We start from the raw sequence: 18,306 nt of genomic DNA on the forward strand, positions 1-18,306 counted from the left end.
CCACTACTACTGCGCGACTTTTAGCCAACAAATACTGAACGCACTGCGGAGACACACGACCAGCGGTAGGCGTGGGCCGGAGATTCAACGCACACCACGGCATCGCGGTTCGCAGAACTTCGCTGCCGAGGCGCTAGGCCACTTCGACATTTCAATTGTCAAGGAAGCACGGGTCACGCAACGCAGATTCTGTACTGCCAGAGCTCACCGAGGCGAAAGCACAGATGGCGAAAGCCGCACTGTCGCATCACCACTACTCGCGGCTTTCCCGCCAAGTACCTACAACCAACACACAAGCAACGCAAGCACAATCACATAAGCAACGTTGAACAACGCGCGGTCCGCGCGAGCTGGTGAACGATCACGCCGAGAACGAACACGCCACGGCGTCGCTCGGCGCCACCATCGTGCCTTCTCAAAAGTCCTTAAACGATCCTGTCCCTAGGCACCTAGGATCAGGTCACGTGAGGGATTTTTGTACGACAGTTAGACGCACGCAGCCGAGAATTCGCTGCATATTGCGCGGTCAGGTGGTGGCTGCGGCCGCGCGCGACCGCGCCAGTTGGGGCCCAGCTTTTCCTCCGGGACGTCACGCGCCGGCGCAGCGCCCCTAGCGGGAGGAGCGGGAGTCAGGTGGTGACTGCGGCCGCGCGCGAACGCGCGAGTTGGGGCCCAGCTTTTCCTCCGGCTGTCGTGACGTCACGTCACGTGGTTGCGCTAAAGGTCAATGGTGGCTGCCCGGCAGCGCCCAAGAGCTGAACTGAGTGATTGCAATATGCAACGCATAAAAATAAAAAATGTTTGGGAGAGGAGGTGCCGTGCGCCTGCTGTTGCTGTTGCCATGACAACGTAAACAATCATGTGCGCCGCCATTTTGCTTCTGCGTCGCCCATTGGTTAGGGCCGTAACTGAAGGGGACATTGGCGCTAGCGTCGAAAGAGCGTCTGCTCGAAAACGGCCAATGGGAGCCATACGGCACCACAGCGAACGGACATGTAATCATGTGCTGCTATGGAGCGGCTCAGGCGGGCGTGTCCCGCCGAAACAGGCTGAACGAGAACGACGATAGCGACTATCAGATTTTTTTTGCCGCAGCTGGCTACGGGTCGTGTCGCTTTGAACACCGTGTTTTTACCCGGCGACATCCGCGCGAGGCTTTTTAAGGTTGAAGATTTTTGTGACGCCCTGCGCCCTACCGGACTGCTGCCTGAAGTCGTTGCGCTGGGGGCGTACCAGATAAATCATGTCTGGGCGGTCACCATGTGTGGCGCTGATGCAACAAAGAGGCTGCAGGCCTTCAAGGAGCTTCAAGTGAAGGGGCGGCGCAGCCTCATCATCTATCCCCAGGACCGGACGCTGAAGTTGCGGCTGCACTGGCTGCGTCACGGTGTCGACAACGAGGATGTGAATACGGCATTTGCGGCCTTCGGCAAGGTGCTGGAGGTCAGCCGGCAGCGCTGGCGCGTCGAAGGCGTCAGTGACAAAGGATCCATGACGAGGTCCGTGCTGTTGAACTTCAAGAGCGGCGTCACCGCGGATGACCTGCCCCATCAGGTCAGGGTCGCCGGTGAGCTGGCCTTCGTCGTCGCCCCTGGCCGGCCGATGCAGTGTTTGCGCTGCAAGGGAAACGGTCACGTACGTCGCGACTGTAAGTGTCCCGTTGTTCTCTGTGCCGACGTTTCGGGCATGTTGACGCAAAGTGCGAGCACTCTTACGCCGCGGCGGTAGGTCAGCCTGAGGGCGATAAGACAGCAGAGGAAGCCATGGACGTGGCTGAAGCTGAGAACGCTGTCAGAGGCACCGGAGACGTGGCCAATCTGCAGGAGACGACCACTACAGTGGCACCTGCTGCGGAGGAGACACACGGGCCGCCTCAACCCTCGAATAAGTCTTCCAGAACACCGGCAACGGCAGAGAATGACGTGGAGAAAGGGGATTATCTTCCTCAAGTTGCTGTGGTTGGCTCACCGACCGACTGCAAGGACGAGGCACCTGACGGGGCCACCAGTACATCGGTTGCTGGCGCGGCCGTCAAGCGAGTGCTGGAAAAGGAAGAAGACCTCAAAGGCAGCCATGAGGCAAGCAAGACGGACGGGCCGCCCGCAAAGGCGCCTCTAGGGAGACGTTCAGGCTACAAGCCAAAGCCCAACGTCGGGGCAGGGAGGCGGGTCGCAGACAAACCGGCGCCGCAACAAAACGATACCGGGCAACCGGACAAGCACGGTGGCATTCTAGCGGTGTGCTAGACGTTAAAGGTAAGCACCACGCTTCGGGTTCCCCTCTAACACCATTAGTGAACAATGGCTTTCAATCAGCCTTTGAGTTTCGCCACACTTAATGTGTGAGGACTGGCTGCCAAGAAAAAGCAGTCAAGTCTATCGACTCTTGGTGGACCACGACCTTGACGTGCTGGCAGTACAAGAGACTAAAGTGGAAGGGATGGTCGAAACCGGAAGCATGGTGCTTCGTTTCACGTCTAAGTATTTTGTTGTTAGCCATGCCGTTGGAACATCCCCTGGCTGCATCATTTTTGTTAAAAAGTTGCAAGGCCTTGTGATACAAAATTACTTTTCATGTGTGTCGCGTAGGATTGTGTGGTGCGATTTTTCTTTGTGCGAGCGTGACTGGCGGGTCATTTGTATTTATTCACCGAGCGCTGATAAAGACCGAGCCAATTTCTTTTCGGAGGTTAGGAAGCATCTAAATGTCACGAAACAACTGGTTTTGCTAGGGGATTTCAATGTCGTATTGAGTGGGAGGGATAGAGCGACAAAAAAGCGACCGAACGACAACAGCACCGTATTGTTGAAAAAGCTGATAGACGAGCACGATATTGCCGATTTCGCCGAATGTCTTGAAGGGGAACGCGAGGTGCAGTACACGCATTTTCAGGGATCTAGCCATGCTCGGCTAGAAAGGATTTACGTGTCCCTTCAAACCATACCTGCATGTAACACTTACACTGTACTACCCATTTCTTTCTCGGACCATTGCTTAGTGAAATGCAATGTGGGAGAAAAAAGAAAGATGTAATAGTGACACGTGTACTTATCTTTATCGGGCAACCACGTTTCGCCGCTTAACAACTGTAATCCCACAGCGAGGGACGCGCCTGCATGTATCCGACGTTTCTGGAAAGTTATCGACGCTTCTATCCGCGTGTCTGTTGTCTCCGAACCTTGTGCTATCAGATTTCATCGCGTGACACGAATGGTGTAGAACTTTGTGGAAGACACGCGGGTCCCATCAGTTAATCTGGAACATTCGACGACTGATCTATAAAAGCCGATGCGCTTGACCCGCTGATCAGTTTTCCGACGATCGCCGACCGTGTTCGCCGCTATCGTTGTGCTATAAGTATAGCCTGTTTTTGTGGGCACAGGTTCGCCCAATAAAAGCTAGTTTTGTATTCCACCGTATTGCTTCTTTCTTCACCGTCACTACCACATGACATCTGGTGGAGGTGCTTTTCGTCCATGTACAGGACGCCCCCGACAAGCCGTGATCCCAGCCCAGACCGCAAACAGAACACCAACGTAGTCCCGGACCACCGAGCAAGCCGCCGTCTTCAACAGCTGCCCCCGGAGCACGGATTTTTACCCGAGAAGACCAAGAAGATTGTGGCCAAGGCAACCGCAATGGCAGCCCCAGCGTCCCCCATAGTGCTGCAGCAGCCGAGGGAACCACCGACGTTCCGCGGTTCCACATTTGAGGACCCGGAAACCTGGCTGGAAACGTATGAGAGGGTCGCTACGTTTAACAACTGGGCAAGCGACGACAAGCTACGCCATGTCTATTTCGCACTGGAGGACGCCGCCAAGACGTGGTTCGAGAATCGAGAAGCCACCTTGACGACGCGGGACCTCATCCGAAGCGGCTTCCTGCAAACATTTCAAAGCGTCCTGCGAAAAGAGCGAGCCCAAGATCTACTGGAGACAAGAGCGCACCTGCCGAATGAGACGATCGCGATTTTCACTGAGGAAATGAGCCGTCTGTTCCGCCACGCCGACCCAGAAATGTCCGAGGAGAAGAAAGTACGTCTACTGATGCGTGGTGTCAAGGAGGAACTTTTCGCCGGTGTGGTAAGAAGCCCACCGAAGACCGTCGACGAGTTTCTTCGTGAGGCGACGAGCATCGAGAAGACACTGCAATTGCGGAACCGGCAATTTGACCGACGCACCAAGCCAACAAGCTACTCCGGAATTCAATCACTGGCCACGGACGATTTATGCGAGACCATCAGGGCCATCGTGCGCGAAGAACTGCGCAAGGTCTTGCCATCGTCGCAGCCTCAAGTGGCCTCGATCGCCGACATCGTGAAAGAAGAGGTGCACCGATCGCTAGGAGTTCCTGAGGTGCAACCACAATTACCGCAACCCCAGCCAGAAGCGATGACTTACGCCGCCGTCGCACGCCGTCAAGCGCCCCCTCCGCGACAACGCCAGGGCCCTGTAACGCCGCAATTCCGTCGTCCACCGCCGCCGCCGCCAGCACGCCCACCCGTCGCCCAGCGCACCTACGCGAGGAAGACGGACATTTGGCGCGCCCCCGACCACCGCCCGCTCTGCTACCACTGCGGCGAAGCCGGCCACGTGTACCGCCGATGCCCATATCGCGACCTGGGATTGCGAGGCTTCGCCGTGAACGCACAGCGCCCGAGGGAAGGTGAACGCCCCCATGACATCGCCGACTACCTCGCCGCTACTCAATGGAGCCCTCGACGACCGTCCCGTTCGCCGTCACCAGGCCGCTACCTGTCGCCGCAGCACCGACCATACACCGGCCCAGCCCGGGGCCGCTCTGCGAGCCCATATCCGGAAAACTAAAAACAGCAACCGATGGAGGTGCGGTTGCTGTTCGTCGAACTGACGAAGATCCTCCGCCGCCGACGAAGATGACGAAGAAACCATCTCGACGACCTAATGACGACACGCCGCCGTCCCGACGAAGTCAGGAAGCCAAGATTACACCGACGAAAGACGACTTGAAGAAGCGACGTTCCAGCTTCAATTCAACACGACGCAGCCGTGATCCGACGCCACGACCTAACTGCAACGCCAGACAAAGAACCACCGACCTTGACGTGCTTCTCGACGGCCACGCAGTCACTGCCTTAGTCAACACAGGGGCCGATTATTCCGTAATGAGTGGACACATCGCCGCCCAGTTGAAGAAGGTTAAGACTGCATGGGAGGGCCCCCAAATTCGGACCGCTGGAGGGCACCTCATTACGCCGACTGGAATCTGCACGGCAAGAATTACCATTCATCACCGGACTTACCCTGCCACTTTCGTTATCCTGCAACAGTGTTCACGAGACGTCATTCTCGGCATGGACTTCCTGAACCAACACGGCGCAATCATCGACCTGAAGTCGCAGTCAATAACGCTGTCGGAAGATCAAGCGATACCACCGGAGAGCCCTTGTAGTCACCACGCCTTGAGTGTGCTCGAAGATCAAGTGAGCATCCCGCCTCGCTCCAGCATCGTTATTTCGGTCGGCACCGAAACACCCGCTGACGTAGAAGGCGTCATCGAAGGCGACCAACGTCTACTACTCGACCGTGAAATTTGCGTCGCAAGAGGGATCGCTCGACTGCACGGAGGAAACACGAGAGTTTTGCTGACAAACTTCAGCCAGGAGTTCAAGCACATCAACAAGGGCACGACGATCGCATTCATCGAGGAAATACAGGAAACCAGCGATGCCTTTGTCCTCTCGGATTCTGTTGCATCTACCCCGACGACCGTAGTTCCCGAGCCAGACTTCAACGTAAATCCTAGTCTCCCCATGATTAAGCAGCAACAGCTCAGAAGTCTGCTTCGATGATACAAAGACTGCTTTTCGACGTCATCAAGGATTCGACAAACACCAGTCGCAAAGCATCGCATAATCACCGAAGAGAGCGCTCGACCACTACGCCAGAGCCCTTACCGAGTTTCGACGCGAGAACGCGAAGCTATAAGACAACAAGTCGACGAAATGCTGCGCGACGACATCATCCAGCCGTCGAAAAGCCCGTGGGCGTCTCCAGTTGTTTTAGTGAAGAAAAAGGACGGAACCCTACGTTTCTGCGTCGATTATCGTCGACTGAACAAAATCACGAAGAAAGACGTATACCCCCTCCCACGGATAGACGACGCATTAGATCGGCTCTGCAATGCTAAATACTTCTCATCGATGGACCTCAAGTCTGGCTACTGGCAAATAGAAGTCGACGAAAGGGATCGCGAAAAGACCGCCTTCATCACGCCAGACGGCCTCTATGAATTCAAGGTTATGCCATTTGGACTGTGCTCGGCGCCTGCAACGTTCCAGCGCGTGATGGACACGGTTTTAGCAGGATTGAAGTGGCAGATCTGTCTTGTTTACTTGGATGACGTCGTCGTCTTCGCCAGAAATTTCGACGATCACCTTAAGCGGCTTGAGACAGTATTAGAGGCCATCAAGTTTTCAGGGCTCACCCTGAAGCCGGAAAAGTGTCGCTTTGCTTACGATGAGCTTCTATTCCTAGGCCATGTCATCAGCAAATCTGGAGTGCGCCCCGACCCGCAGAAGACAGCTGCCATCGCAAAGTTCCCGCAGCCAATTGACAAGAAGGCAGTGCGCAGATTCCTTGGCATGTGTGCCTACTATAGGCGCTTTGTCAAGGACTTTTCGCGCATCGCGGAGCCGCTAATACATCTAACGAAATCTGATGTCGAGTTCAATTGGGAAACGCCGCAGGCCGACGCATTTCAAGAACTCAAACGACGCATGCAGTCGCCGCCGGTACTTGCACACTTCGACGAGGACGCCGATACTGAAATCCACACTGACGCCAGTAGCCTAGGCCTCGGTGCCGTCCTAGTCCAGAGGAAAGAAGGACTTGAACGGGTGATATCGTATGCTAGCCGGTCGCTGTCAAAAGCGGAAAGCAATTATTCTACGACTGAAAAGGAATGCCTCGCCATCATTTGGGCTATTGGAAAATTCCGCCCTTACCTCTATGGCAGGCCATTCAAAGTCGTCAGCGACCACCACGCGTTGTGTTGGCTAGCTAACGTAAAGGACCCTTCAGGACGGCTGGCGCGGTGGAGCCTCAGACTACAAGAATATGACGTAACGGTAATATACAAGTCCGGAAGAAAACACTCCGACGCCGACTGCTTATCACGCGCCCCAATCGATCCCCCGCCGCAAGACGACGTGGACGACGACGCCTTCCTTGGGATAATAAGCGCGGAAGACTTCACTAAACAGCAACGAGCAGACCCGGAGCTAAAAGGCCTCGTCGAGTATTTGAAAGAGAACACCGACGTTGTCTCTAGGGCATTTAAGCGCGTGTTGTCTTCGTTCACGCTACGAAACAACCTGCTCGTGAAGAAGAACTTCTCACCAGTCCACGCCAGCTACCTTCTTGTGGTGCCGTCAGCGCTCCGTCCAGAAATACTGCATGCCCTACACGACGATCCAACCGCTGGGCACCTCGGATTCTCCCGGACGCTGTCGAGGATACAGGAAAAGTATTACTGGCCGCGTCTGACCGCCGACGTCGCCCGTTATGTCAAGACATGCAGAGACTGTCAACGACGCGAGATTACTACAGCCGATCGAACCTCCTCGTCGACCATTCCAGCAGATTGGGATGGATTTGTTGGGGCCGTTTCCGATGTCAACATCCAGGAATAAGTGGATCATCGTGGCGACGGACTATCTCACCCGCTTTGCTGAAACCAAAGCTCTACCAAAAGGCAGCGCAGCCGAAGTGGCGAAATTTTTCGTCGAGAACATCCTGCTGCGACATGGTGCGCCAGAAGTCCTCATCACCGACAGAGGAACGGCTTTTACAGCAGAGCTCACCCAAGCCATTCTGCAGTACAGCCAGACGAGCCACAGGAGGACAACTGCCTACCATCCGCAGACGAATGGTCTCACGGAGCGCCTGAACAAGACCCTCGCCGACATGCTAGCAATGTACGTCGACGTCGAGCACAAGACGTGGGACGCGGTCCTGCCGTATGTCACCTTCGCCTACAACACGGCGGTGCAAGAAACAACACAGATCACGCCATTCAAGTTGGTTTACGGCAGGAACCCGACGACGACGCTCGACGCCATGCTGCCGCACGTCACTGACGAGGAGAATCTTGACGTCGCTACCTATCTCCAGCGCGCCGAAGAAGCCCGACAGCTCGCCCGCCTACGGATCAAGACCCAGCAGCGTACCGACAGCCGACACTACAACCTCCGACGACGCTTCGTCGAGTACCAGCCCGGCGACCGTGTTTGGGTATGGACCCCGATACGCCGGCGAGGACTCAGTGAGAAGCTGCTGCGACGCTATTTCGGACCCTACAAGGTCATCCGACGTATTGGCGCACTAGACTATGAGGTCGTGCCAGACGGCATTTCGCACTCACAGCGGCGCAGCGCACGATCTGAAGTGGTCCACGTGGTGCGCCTTAAACCATTTTACGGACGCTGATGAACTTCCTTTTGTTTGTTGTTTTCTTTGCTACGAGTGCTTTTCTTTGTTACTTTCGTTTGTTTACAGCATCGGGTCGATGCTTTTTAAGAGGGGGGTAATGACACGTGTACTTACCTTTATCGGGCAACTACGTTTCGCCGCTTAACAACTGTAATCCCACAGCGAGGGACGCGCCTGCATGTATCCGACGTTTCTGGAAAGTTATAGATACTTCTACCCGGCTATCTGTTGTCGCCGACGTTGTGTTATCTGATTTCATCGTGTGACGCGAATGGTGTAGAACTTTGTGGAAGGTACGCGGGTCCCATCAGTTAATCTGGAACATTCGACGACTGATCTATAAAAGCCGACGCGCTTGACCCGCTGATCAGTTTTCCGACGATCGCCGACCGTGTTCGCCGGTATCGTTGTGCTATAAGTGTAGCCTGTTTTTGTGGGCACAGGTTCGCCCAATAAAAGCTAGTTTTGTATTCCACCGTATTGCTTATTTATTCACCGTCACTACCACGTGACAATAGTTTTAACTGGGATCTGTGGAAATTTAACGTAACGCTATTACGCGACGAGCACTTTATCCGTTTTGTGACAGAAGCAATAAGTGACAGAAGGTTAAACTGGACGGTAATAAGCAGATAGGTGTAGATTGGGAATTACTAAAACAAAGCTTCAATAAAAGGCAATCGAAAGAAGCAGCGTCTTAAAATACCGAGAAAAGGTGAAAGAGAACGGACTGAAAGAAACATTGCGGAAAGTAAGTGCGCTGGAAAGCAAAGCGCCAGGTCTTTTTAAAGAAGACCTACTGAAGATAAAACAACAGCTGGATCAATTCGAGGAGAACCGCTTTCATGGGGCGCTACTTGGTATAAAAATTGTTTGAGCGCAAACACATGCAACCACAAAGTATCAAGGACGGGACACAAGCGTTGTGTCCCGTCACGCGGGGCACTGGTTCGAGCCCGAACAGAAGCATGGGCCGTGGGGTAAACGCCCACGAAACGGGCGCCAGGTATCGAGAAGACGCATGCGCGGCGAAACGAAATAGAAGTGATTGAAGAGAATGACCAAGAACTGAATGACCGGGAGAGCATCGCACGTGCTTTTCACAAGCATTACGAGCGCCTCTTTACATATCAGCCGGTCGATGTCGAAGTGTACAAAGCAAACTATCTTTCTCGTATGCCGCAACTATCAGCCGAAACGAAGAGACTTCTAGAAGCACCCATTACGCATGCTGAAATAGAAAGTGCTATAGATGACCTGAACCCTAATAAGTCGCCCGGTCCGGATGGTCTTGGCACGGCCTTTTATAAAGCATTCAAGAACGAGCTGGTGCCTTTGTTGAAAGCGCTGTTTGACGAAGTTTTTGCTACCAACACATTACCACCGTCATTTTCAGAAGCCCATACTGTCCTTATTTCTAAGACGAATCAAAAAGCAATGTTGAGACTAGTCACGGCATACAGGCCCATTTCATTGACCAACACGGATTACAAGTTCTTAATGAGAATTACTGCAAGCCTATTACAGTCAATCATTAAGGACCTTGTAGGACCACACCAGACTTGCGGTATAAAGGGACGCGCTATCGCAACAAATGTACATACGATGAGAGGCGTCTTGGAATGCTGTGACGATTTTCAATATGGCGTTGCCATTCTGCAGATAATTTAGAAAAAAACCTTTGATTTTGTCCCACATGAAATTTTGATGTTAGTTCTTTAGCACGTGAATGTAGAATCAATCATCGCTGATGGGGTAGCTCTGGCGTACCGGAACTGCTCAACACGGCTGATTATTAATAAGACACTGGGGGCCCCCATTAAAATAGAGCGTTCCGTGCGCCAGGAGTGTCCTCCCAGCTCGCTGTTGTTTGCCATTTATTTAGAAAGGTTTTGTTCGGCAATAATTCAAAACAGTAGCATAAAGGGCTTCAAACTCATGGAAGCCTCAGTGAAACATATGCAAACGATGTAGTGGTGTGCTGTACAACTAAAGAAAGCATTACAGAAGTAACAACCATTTTTAAGCATTTTGGAAACACAACAGGGAGCGTTGCAAATTCCAGTAAGTGTCTCGGTTTTTGGCATGGTGAATGGCAGTCAACACCAGAAACGTTCGCCAACATTAGATGGATTAAATTGCCTGCTAAATACTTGGGCGTCCCACTCGAACATTACGGACAGAATGAAGACTACTGGCTCGAAAAGGCCAAAAGACTCAAAGAAAAACAACAAATTGGAAAGGTGCTCATCTCTCGATGTTTGCGAGAGCCACTGTATGTAACTTGTTTTTAATAAGCAAAACATGACACGTCATGCAAGTTTTTTGTTGCTCTCGTTTAAATGTGCAAAGGATCCACAGAGTTTTTGCTGCGTTCGTTTGGGCATCAGAATGGGAGAGGTGCAGCCGTACGAACTTGTTTAGGAGAGTCAAGGACGGGGGCCTAGGCCTGTCACATCTTTTTGTGAAACAGCTACTCAACCGATTCACTTTCTTTCGAGACGTGCGTGACCCCTTTTAGCGCACAATGTGCCACTTATGATTGAACAAGCATCTGGCGATGTACGTGGTATGCAACTTAAGTATGCCTGGTGCTCTTCGAGGGTACTTAAGGAAAATCGTTGACAGTGTCCGTTTTCTGTCCGTACGATTTTCTAAAGATTATCTCTTTTCGGTGTCGCGGAAGAAATTGTACAGGGATGTAGTTTACATGATTAGGCCGGTTCCGATGTACAGAGCCATAAACAGTGGAGGACTGGGAAACGACGTGTCAAAGCGTGTTTAAAAATGCAGGTGCAGCCAAGCACTAAATCCTTTTTCTTTAAGTTACATAGCGGAACTTTGCCGGTACAGGCCTTTCTACAAGAGAGGGTTTTTTATTTACGTTGGGGAGCAAACTGCCTTATATGTAAACAAGTTGAAACAATTGACCATGTTTTTTTTGCATTGTTGGGCAGGGGTTTTCTTTTGGGACGTTCTTCAAAGAACACTACAAGAAGAATTGCCTTTAAGTCCATTAAGTATTAGATAGCTGTCGGTAAAAAATGAGGACGGGATGCCTTTGGACTTAATTATGCTAATGGGCCTCCATTGTTTATGGCGGGCTCGAACGGCCGATTTATTTTGTGAGCCTGACAGCCGGCCTGCGCGGGTGCTCTTCCGGGAAGGTATTTCCAAGTTCATTGCTGTAATTAAAGATCAAGAATGTCCTCCGGATTGGCTGGGGAGGATTGAGCCCCTCGCAACATTAAAGGAATTTTAAACCAGACATGGCCAGCCACAATTGGACTGACCGCACAACATGCATGCACACAAGCTTGAAAGTGTGATTGTGTATATCCAGGCAGCACACCAGCATTGGTCAAACCATGGCCCAATGCTGGCTGAAATTGTTACCAATGTTAGACCAATGTTGGCATATTGGCAAAGTGCAACCCAATCCAATGCTGGCCCAGCGCTAAAGCCAAGATTGGACCAATGTTATGCCAATGCAGCCGCCATTGTGCTGCCAGCTTTGGAGCAACGTTAAAGCCAAGATTGGACCAATGGTATGCCAATGCAGCAGCCATCGTTGGACCAGCGTTAAAGCCAAGATTGGACCAATGTTATGCCAATGCAGCAGCCATCGTGCTGCCAGCGTAGGACCAGTGTTGAGCCATATCGTTGCCATTATTAATGCCAGCTTTGAGCCAATGCCCTTTGCATGACGAATATTCTAGATACGCTGGCTTTCGAGCACGCACACATTCTTACCGCAAACCTTTTGCTAGCGGTATTTTTTGTAGCAATTGTCCCCTTACCGTCTTCCTCAGTAGTAGCTAGGAAAGCTCGACAAATAGATGTCAAGAAGCAGAAGTCATATATGCTTGCAAATAGTAATAAAAGAATACTGAAATTGACGTTTATGACAGTTCATTTGCGAATAAATTTTCACAAACAGGCATTTTCCGTGGACTTGATGGGTGACGCTCGGTTATCTTCAAACAGTTTATTTACAGGCACTGCCCTCAGGATACGAATTGGGCAAGGTGCCGAGGACGATACATAATTATAATTATGTATCGCTAGCTTTATTTAAAAAAGAAATTATGCCCTTTGTGTTTGCTATGTGAAAGTGCTGGCAATAAAGAAAGAAAAAGAAGCCTCGGTAGCGCAGTAGGCAGCGCTTCAGTCTCATAATCTGAAGGTCGTGAGTTTGATCCTCACTCGGGGCAAAGGCGGCTCTTCCTTTTCGCTGCCTTACGCGATAGTGCACTCATATTCAGGCATTATAATGAAAGTAGATTCCAATCTTTTAAGGGGTAACTGCTGCACGCTGTTTTACTTTTTTAACTCCGTCCAAAATAGCAGTAACGAGACTGGACGTGTCTCGTCGTGTGCCCTGTGTGCCTCGGTAGCGCATTCTGCTTCCGGCTCCCGAGCTGAACGGATCGAGGGATCATGGGCTCCAATGGAGCGGCATATGCGGCTGCTAGCCGCGGCAACAGGCTTTCGACGCAAGAAGATAAAGATTACCAGATAATTTTGCGTCGCCTACCTACAGGACGTATTGTTTTAAACACAGTTCTTTTTTTTTTGCACGGCGACGCTCGTGTTCGCCCGTTTCGTGCAGAAGATTTTCGAGACGTGCTTCAAGCTGTTGGTATGCTCTCTGGCGTCGTCGCCCTTGGAGCATACGAAATCAACCATGTATGGGCGGTGACCATGAAGACAGCCGAGGCTGCCCAAAAGCTGGCGGTCCTGAAGGAGGTGCAGGTAAAGAGGCTTCGCTGCCTGGTCATCGACCCCAAGGAACAACAGGTGAAGCTTCGTATCCACTGGCTTCTGCATAGGGTGGACGACGAAGACGTCAAGACCGCGCTGGCCTCCTTCGGCAAAGTGACGGAAGTGACCCGGGAGCGCTGGCGAGTGGATGGCGTTCCCGACAAGGGCTCGACGAGCCGAGCCGTGCTGCTGCAGCTGAAGGCTGGACTGAAAGTCGACGACCTGCCCCATCAGATCCGCGTCGCCGGCGAGCTTGCGCTGGTGGTAGCCCCAGGACGTCCCATGCAGTGCCTGCGCTGCCGGGGCTCTGGCCACGTTCGTCGTGAATGCAAGGTTCCCCGTTGCTCACGGTGCAGGCTTTTTGGACACAACGACGCGGACTGTATGCGCTCATACGCAGTAGCCGCGGGTTCGGCGGAGAGCGAGCCGTCGACGTTAGACCACGTGATGGACGTGACCGAGGCGGAGGAAGCGGCCGCAGGAGCTGGTAACGGCAAAGTGGTGGCAGAAATCGGCGCGACCACCAAGCAGGCCGAAGGAGGAAGGAATAATATCCCTCCCCCCAAGGAACCAGCAGCTACAGTCGAGAGCGTGAAGACAGCCCCGCAAGAAAATGAGAGCCACCAGCCAGCTACGGATGCAACGCAGGCAGAGGCGGACGACAACGCGACCCCTGATAGCGCCTGCGTCGAATCTGTCTCGGCACCGGTCAAGAGATCCCTGCAGCACGAGGAGAAAGTCGACGGAAAGGCCGGCGGTGACTCCGAGGCACCGCCCGCTAAGACGCTACCCGGAAGGCGCTCCACCCTCAAGCCTAAGCCGAACCTGGAGACTGACCGTAGGTTTACCCCGAAGCCGACCAAAGACGAACCCGTGCGACGGCCACCGAATGGCCACGGAGGCGTCTAGCGGTCAGCTAGACGTTAAGGTGAGCACCATGCTCCGGGCCTTCTCCTCTCCGGTTTTCATCAATAATGGCTACCAACCCGTCGCTTAGCCTCGGCACGCTAAACGTTCGAGGTCTGGCCGCCAAAAGGAAACAGAGTCAGGTTTATAGACTGCTAGTGGACCACGACCTCGACGTTCTAGCAGTGCAAGAAACCAAGGTAGACGGCGAGGAGGAGACCGGGAGCATGGTGCAAAGGTTCACGTACAACTGCTATCCGGTAGTGAGCCACGCCTTAGGGACTTCGGCGGGGTGTGTGTTGTTCGTGAGTAAGCTTCCAGGACTAGTTATAGACGGTTACTTCTCGTGCACTTCCAGTCGACTTGTCGTTTGAGATTTCAGTTATTGAAATGTCCAATGGCGCGTGTTGTGCATTTATGCACCTAATACAGTGCAAGAGAGGGCAGCTTTCTTTTTGAACTTAAAGCATCACTTCTCTGTGCAAAAAACGATAGCCTGTGGTGGGGATTTCAATTGCGTATTGAACGCCGAGGATAGGTCTACGCGACGCGTTGTTTATGACAAAAGCAGCGACATCCTGGCGCAGATAATGCACGAATTCTAATTAGAAGATATCGCTGACTGTTTTAGGGCTGACCGAGACGTGACGTACACTCACTTTCAGGGCACAAGTCACGCATGATTAGACCGCATCTATCTTTCATATGATTTAGTTGAAAAATGCCAATGCTATACAGTTACCGCCATATCGTGTTCTGACCACTGCCTAGTAAAATGCAGGGTGGGCAGCAAGAAAGAACGAAACAAATTCGTCTGGGAACTCTGGAAAATGAATGCAGAACTGCTACGGGATGAAACCGTCAACGAAAAGGTAGTGGCTGCGCTGAATTCTTTTGGAACAGACAGTTCTATGAGGCTTGGTGAGGAATGGGAGTTGCTGAAGCAAAACATTAAAATGAAGGCAATTGAAAGAAGTAGCGTACTCCGAAATCAAGAAAAGGCCAGAGAAAAGGATTTAAAACCATTATTGGAAAAATTGGCGAAGCTCGAATGCATGCAACCGGGAGCCCATCAATAAGATATGCGCGCTGTTAAGAAGCAGCTCGAGGCGTTCGACGAAGAGCGCTTCCGAGGTGCGCTCGTGAGCGCGAGAGCACAAAGGCTATCATGCGGGGAAACGCCAACGAAAAGAGCGATGGGACTAGAAAAAAAGCACTCGAGACGTAAGCAGATTGAGGCTATCGAATATGAAGGGGCGGTATTAACGGATAATAATATAGGGCGTGCTTTCTTTGAGCATTACATAAAGCTTTTTGCATACAGGCCTATCAACATGCACGATTTCAAGAATTTATTTTTGCAACGAATGCCACAGCTGTCGAGCGAATTTAAAGGAACCTTAGAACGATCACTAACAGAACATGAAGTGATGGCCATCGAAGACCTGAATCCTGGCAAGCAGCCAGGACCTGACGGTCTTTGTGCCGCTTTGTACAAATCGTTTAAAGGCCACCTAGCTCCCATCTTAGCAGCCGTTTTCAATGAAGCATATGAACTGAAAATACTTCCAACATCCTTTGGCCAGTCCCATACAGTACTAATACCTAAAACAGAAGAGACCGAGAAGCTCAAGCAACTTTCCTCCTATAGACCCATAGCGCTTACTAACTGCGACTACAAGATACTGATGAAGGTGCTGGCACGGCGTATGCAGTCAGTCATTAAGGAAGTAGTCGGCCCACACCAGACGTGTGGCATTCGCGGAAGAATCATCTTTACTAACATTCATAAGTTGAAATGTGTGCTGGAGTGTTGTGATGCCATGTGTGATGCAGTTGCGATCCTCCAGCTAGACTTGGAGAAAGCATTTGATTGTGTTTCTCATGAGATATTGCTTATCATTCTTGAACACGTTAATTTCGGCCACATAATCACTGAGGGGGTGACCATGGCGTACCGGAGCTGCTATAGCAGACTTATAATTAATCAGACATTGGGGGGCCCCCATTAACGTGAAGCGCTCCGTTCGCCAGGGTTGTCCACTCTTGTTTTGTGTCTACATAGAAACGCTATGTCAGGCCATCATCGAAAATGAATATATTAAGGGCTTTTGTCTTCAATCAGCAGAGGTGAAGCTATTGGCATATGCTGACGATGTGGCTGTGTGCTGATAAGGAGAGTGTAGTGAATACCATTGGTATAATCAGAAAGTTTGGTAACGTCAGTAACAGCTTCGTTAACTGGCGGAAATGTTTGGGGTTTTGGCATGGAAGATGGGCGTCCCCACCAGACCACTTTTCGAACGTAACCTGGGTCACGACGCCAGTTAAGTACCTCGGCGCACCCCTTGATGCCTACAAGGACAGTAGCGAGTACTGGAAGGAGCGGACAAAAATAAAAGAAAAAGCCGACCGATAGAACGCCTGTCAGTTGTCAATATTCGCGAGCGCTACAGCGTGCAACATGTTTCTCGTGACAAAAATCTGGTACGTAATGCAGGTCCTACAGTGCTCCCGGATTAATGTGCAGAGACTGCACCGCGTGTTCGCTGTTTTCGTGTGGGCATCGAGCTGGGAGCGACGTAGCCGAGATAATCTCTTCCGGCGCGTGAAGGATGGTGGTCTGGGGTTGGCGCACCTCTTCTTGCGTCAACTGGTGAACAGGTTCTTCTTTTTTTGAGACACGAATGACCAATTTCTGCGCACCGTGATTCAAATGAGGCTGTCAAGAGCACTTCGCGAATTTGTAGTAGGCACCGAAATAATGCCAGGATCTGTCCGTGGTTTCTTTCGGGAAATAGTTCAGAGTGTTTCTTTTTTGCGTGTTCGTTTTTGAAGTGAATATTTGCGGAGTGCAAAACGGAAAAAGTTATACCGTGATTTATGTGATAGTGTTTTGCTTGTACCCATGTACAGAGCCGTGTACAGTGGAGGCCCAGGCCTAGACGTATTGAAAAGGGTGAAGATGATGCCAGTTCAACCAGCCACGAAACCTTTCTTCTTTAAATTACATACCGGTACCTTACCTGTTAAAATCTTCCTGAAACAACGTGGGTTCTACATGCCATGGGGAACACACTGCCTCATTTGTAAAAAACGGGAAAGCTTAGATCATGTCTTCATCCACAGTTGGGAGGGGATTTTCTTCTGGGACGTGTTGCAAAGGACCTTGAAAAAGGAGTTACCGATAGGTCCACACGGAATCAGGTTTCTGGCAGTAAATGATGAAGAAGGATTCCCGTACGACCTTATCATGCTTACGGGCCTCCACTGTTTATGGCGCGCAAGAATGCTGGCTACCATTGTGACCCGTATGCCAGACCGGCGCGTGTATACTTCCGAGAATGTATGCAGCGATATATAGAAGTACTGAAGTTGCAACAGCCTGTTCCTGAGTGGCTGCCGAGGGTTGAACCCCTGACAGCGCCCAAGGAATTTTAATACGACAATGTCATGCGACAGTAGCGCACGGCAACGAATGTGTAAATTACTGTTTCTTGTTCGGTTTTTGTATTCATTGTTTCTTTTTTTTTCTTTTTCTTTTGTTGTTGTGTATATCATTCAACGAATGTGTGTTGTGGTGACATATCGAGGACTGGCAATAAAAAAAAAGTGCCTCGGTAGCGCACTCAGGCAGCTCGTCAGTCTCATAATCTGGAGGTCGTGTGTTCGATCCTCACTCGGGGCAAAGGCGGCGATTGCTTTTTGCTGCCTTACGCGATAGTGCACCCATATTCGGGCATTATAATGAAAGTAGATTCCAATCTCTTAAGGGGTAACTGCTGCACGCTATTTTACTTTTTTCAGCCACAAAGAAAAAGCAGAGTCATGTGCTGGGCCTTCTAATTGACCAAGATATCGATATGCTCAGTCTACAAGAAACAAAGGTCGAAGGGGAAGAAGAGACTGAGAGCATGGTGCAGCGTTTCACGTCTAGGTTTTACGCCGTTGTCAGTCACGCAGTTGGTACTTCTGCCGGGTGTGTCATGTTTGTCAAAAAACTGCCTGGTCTAGTTATTCAGTCGCATGTTTCACTTCCTTCAGGACGAGGAGTTGTCTGTGATTTCGTTTTTTGTGCTACTGAATGGCGCGCTTTCTGTATGTATGCACCCACCGCAGTTGACGAGAGGACGAGTTGACGAGAGGACATGGTTCAATGTTTCAT

General features: G+C 51.3%; 1 non-coding gene across 1 annotated transcript; it reads left to right on the forward strand.

Annotated features, from left to right (window-relative positions):
• The first annotated feature begins 12,612 nt into the window (after nucleotides 1–12,612).
• TRNAM-CAU (transfer RNA methionine (anticodon CAU)) lies at nucleotides 12,613–12,685 on the forward strand. The gene has a single exon. It is a non-coding gene; the product is annotated as a tRNA-Met (tRNA).
• The last annotated feature ends 5,621 nt before the right edge of the window (nucleotides 12,686–18,306 follow it).

The sequence above is a fragment of the Dermacentor variabilis genome, chromosome 3 (genome assembly GCF_050947875.1).
Source record: "Dermacentor variabilis isolate Ectoservices chromosome 3, ASM5094787v1, whole genome shotgun sequence".
Lineage (NCBI taxonomy): Eukaryota > Metazoa > Arthropoda > Arachnida > Ixodida > Ixodidae > Dermacentor > Dermacentor variabilis.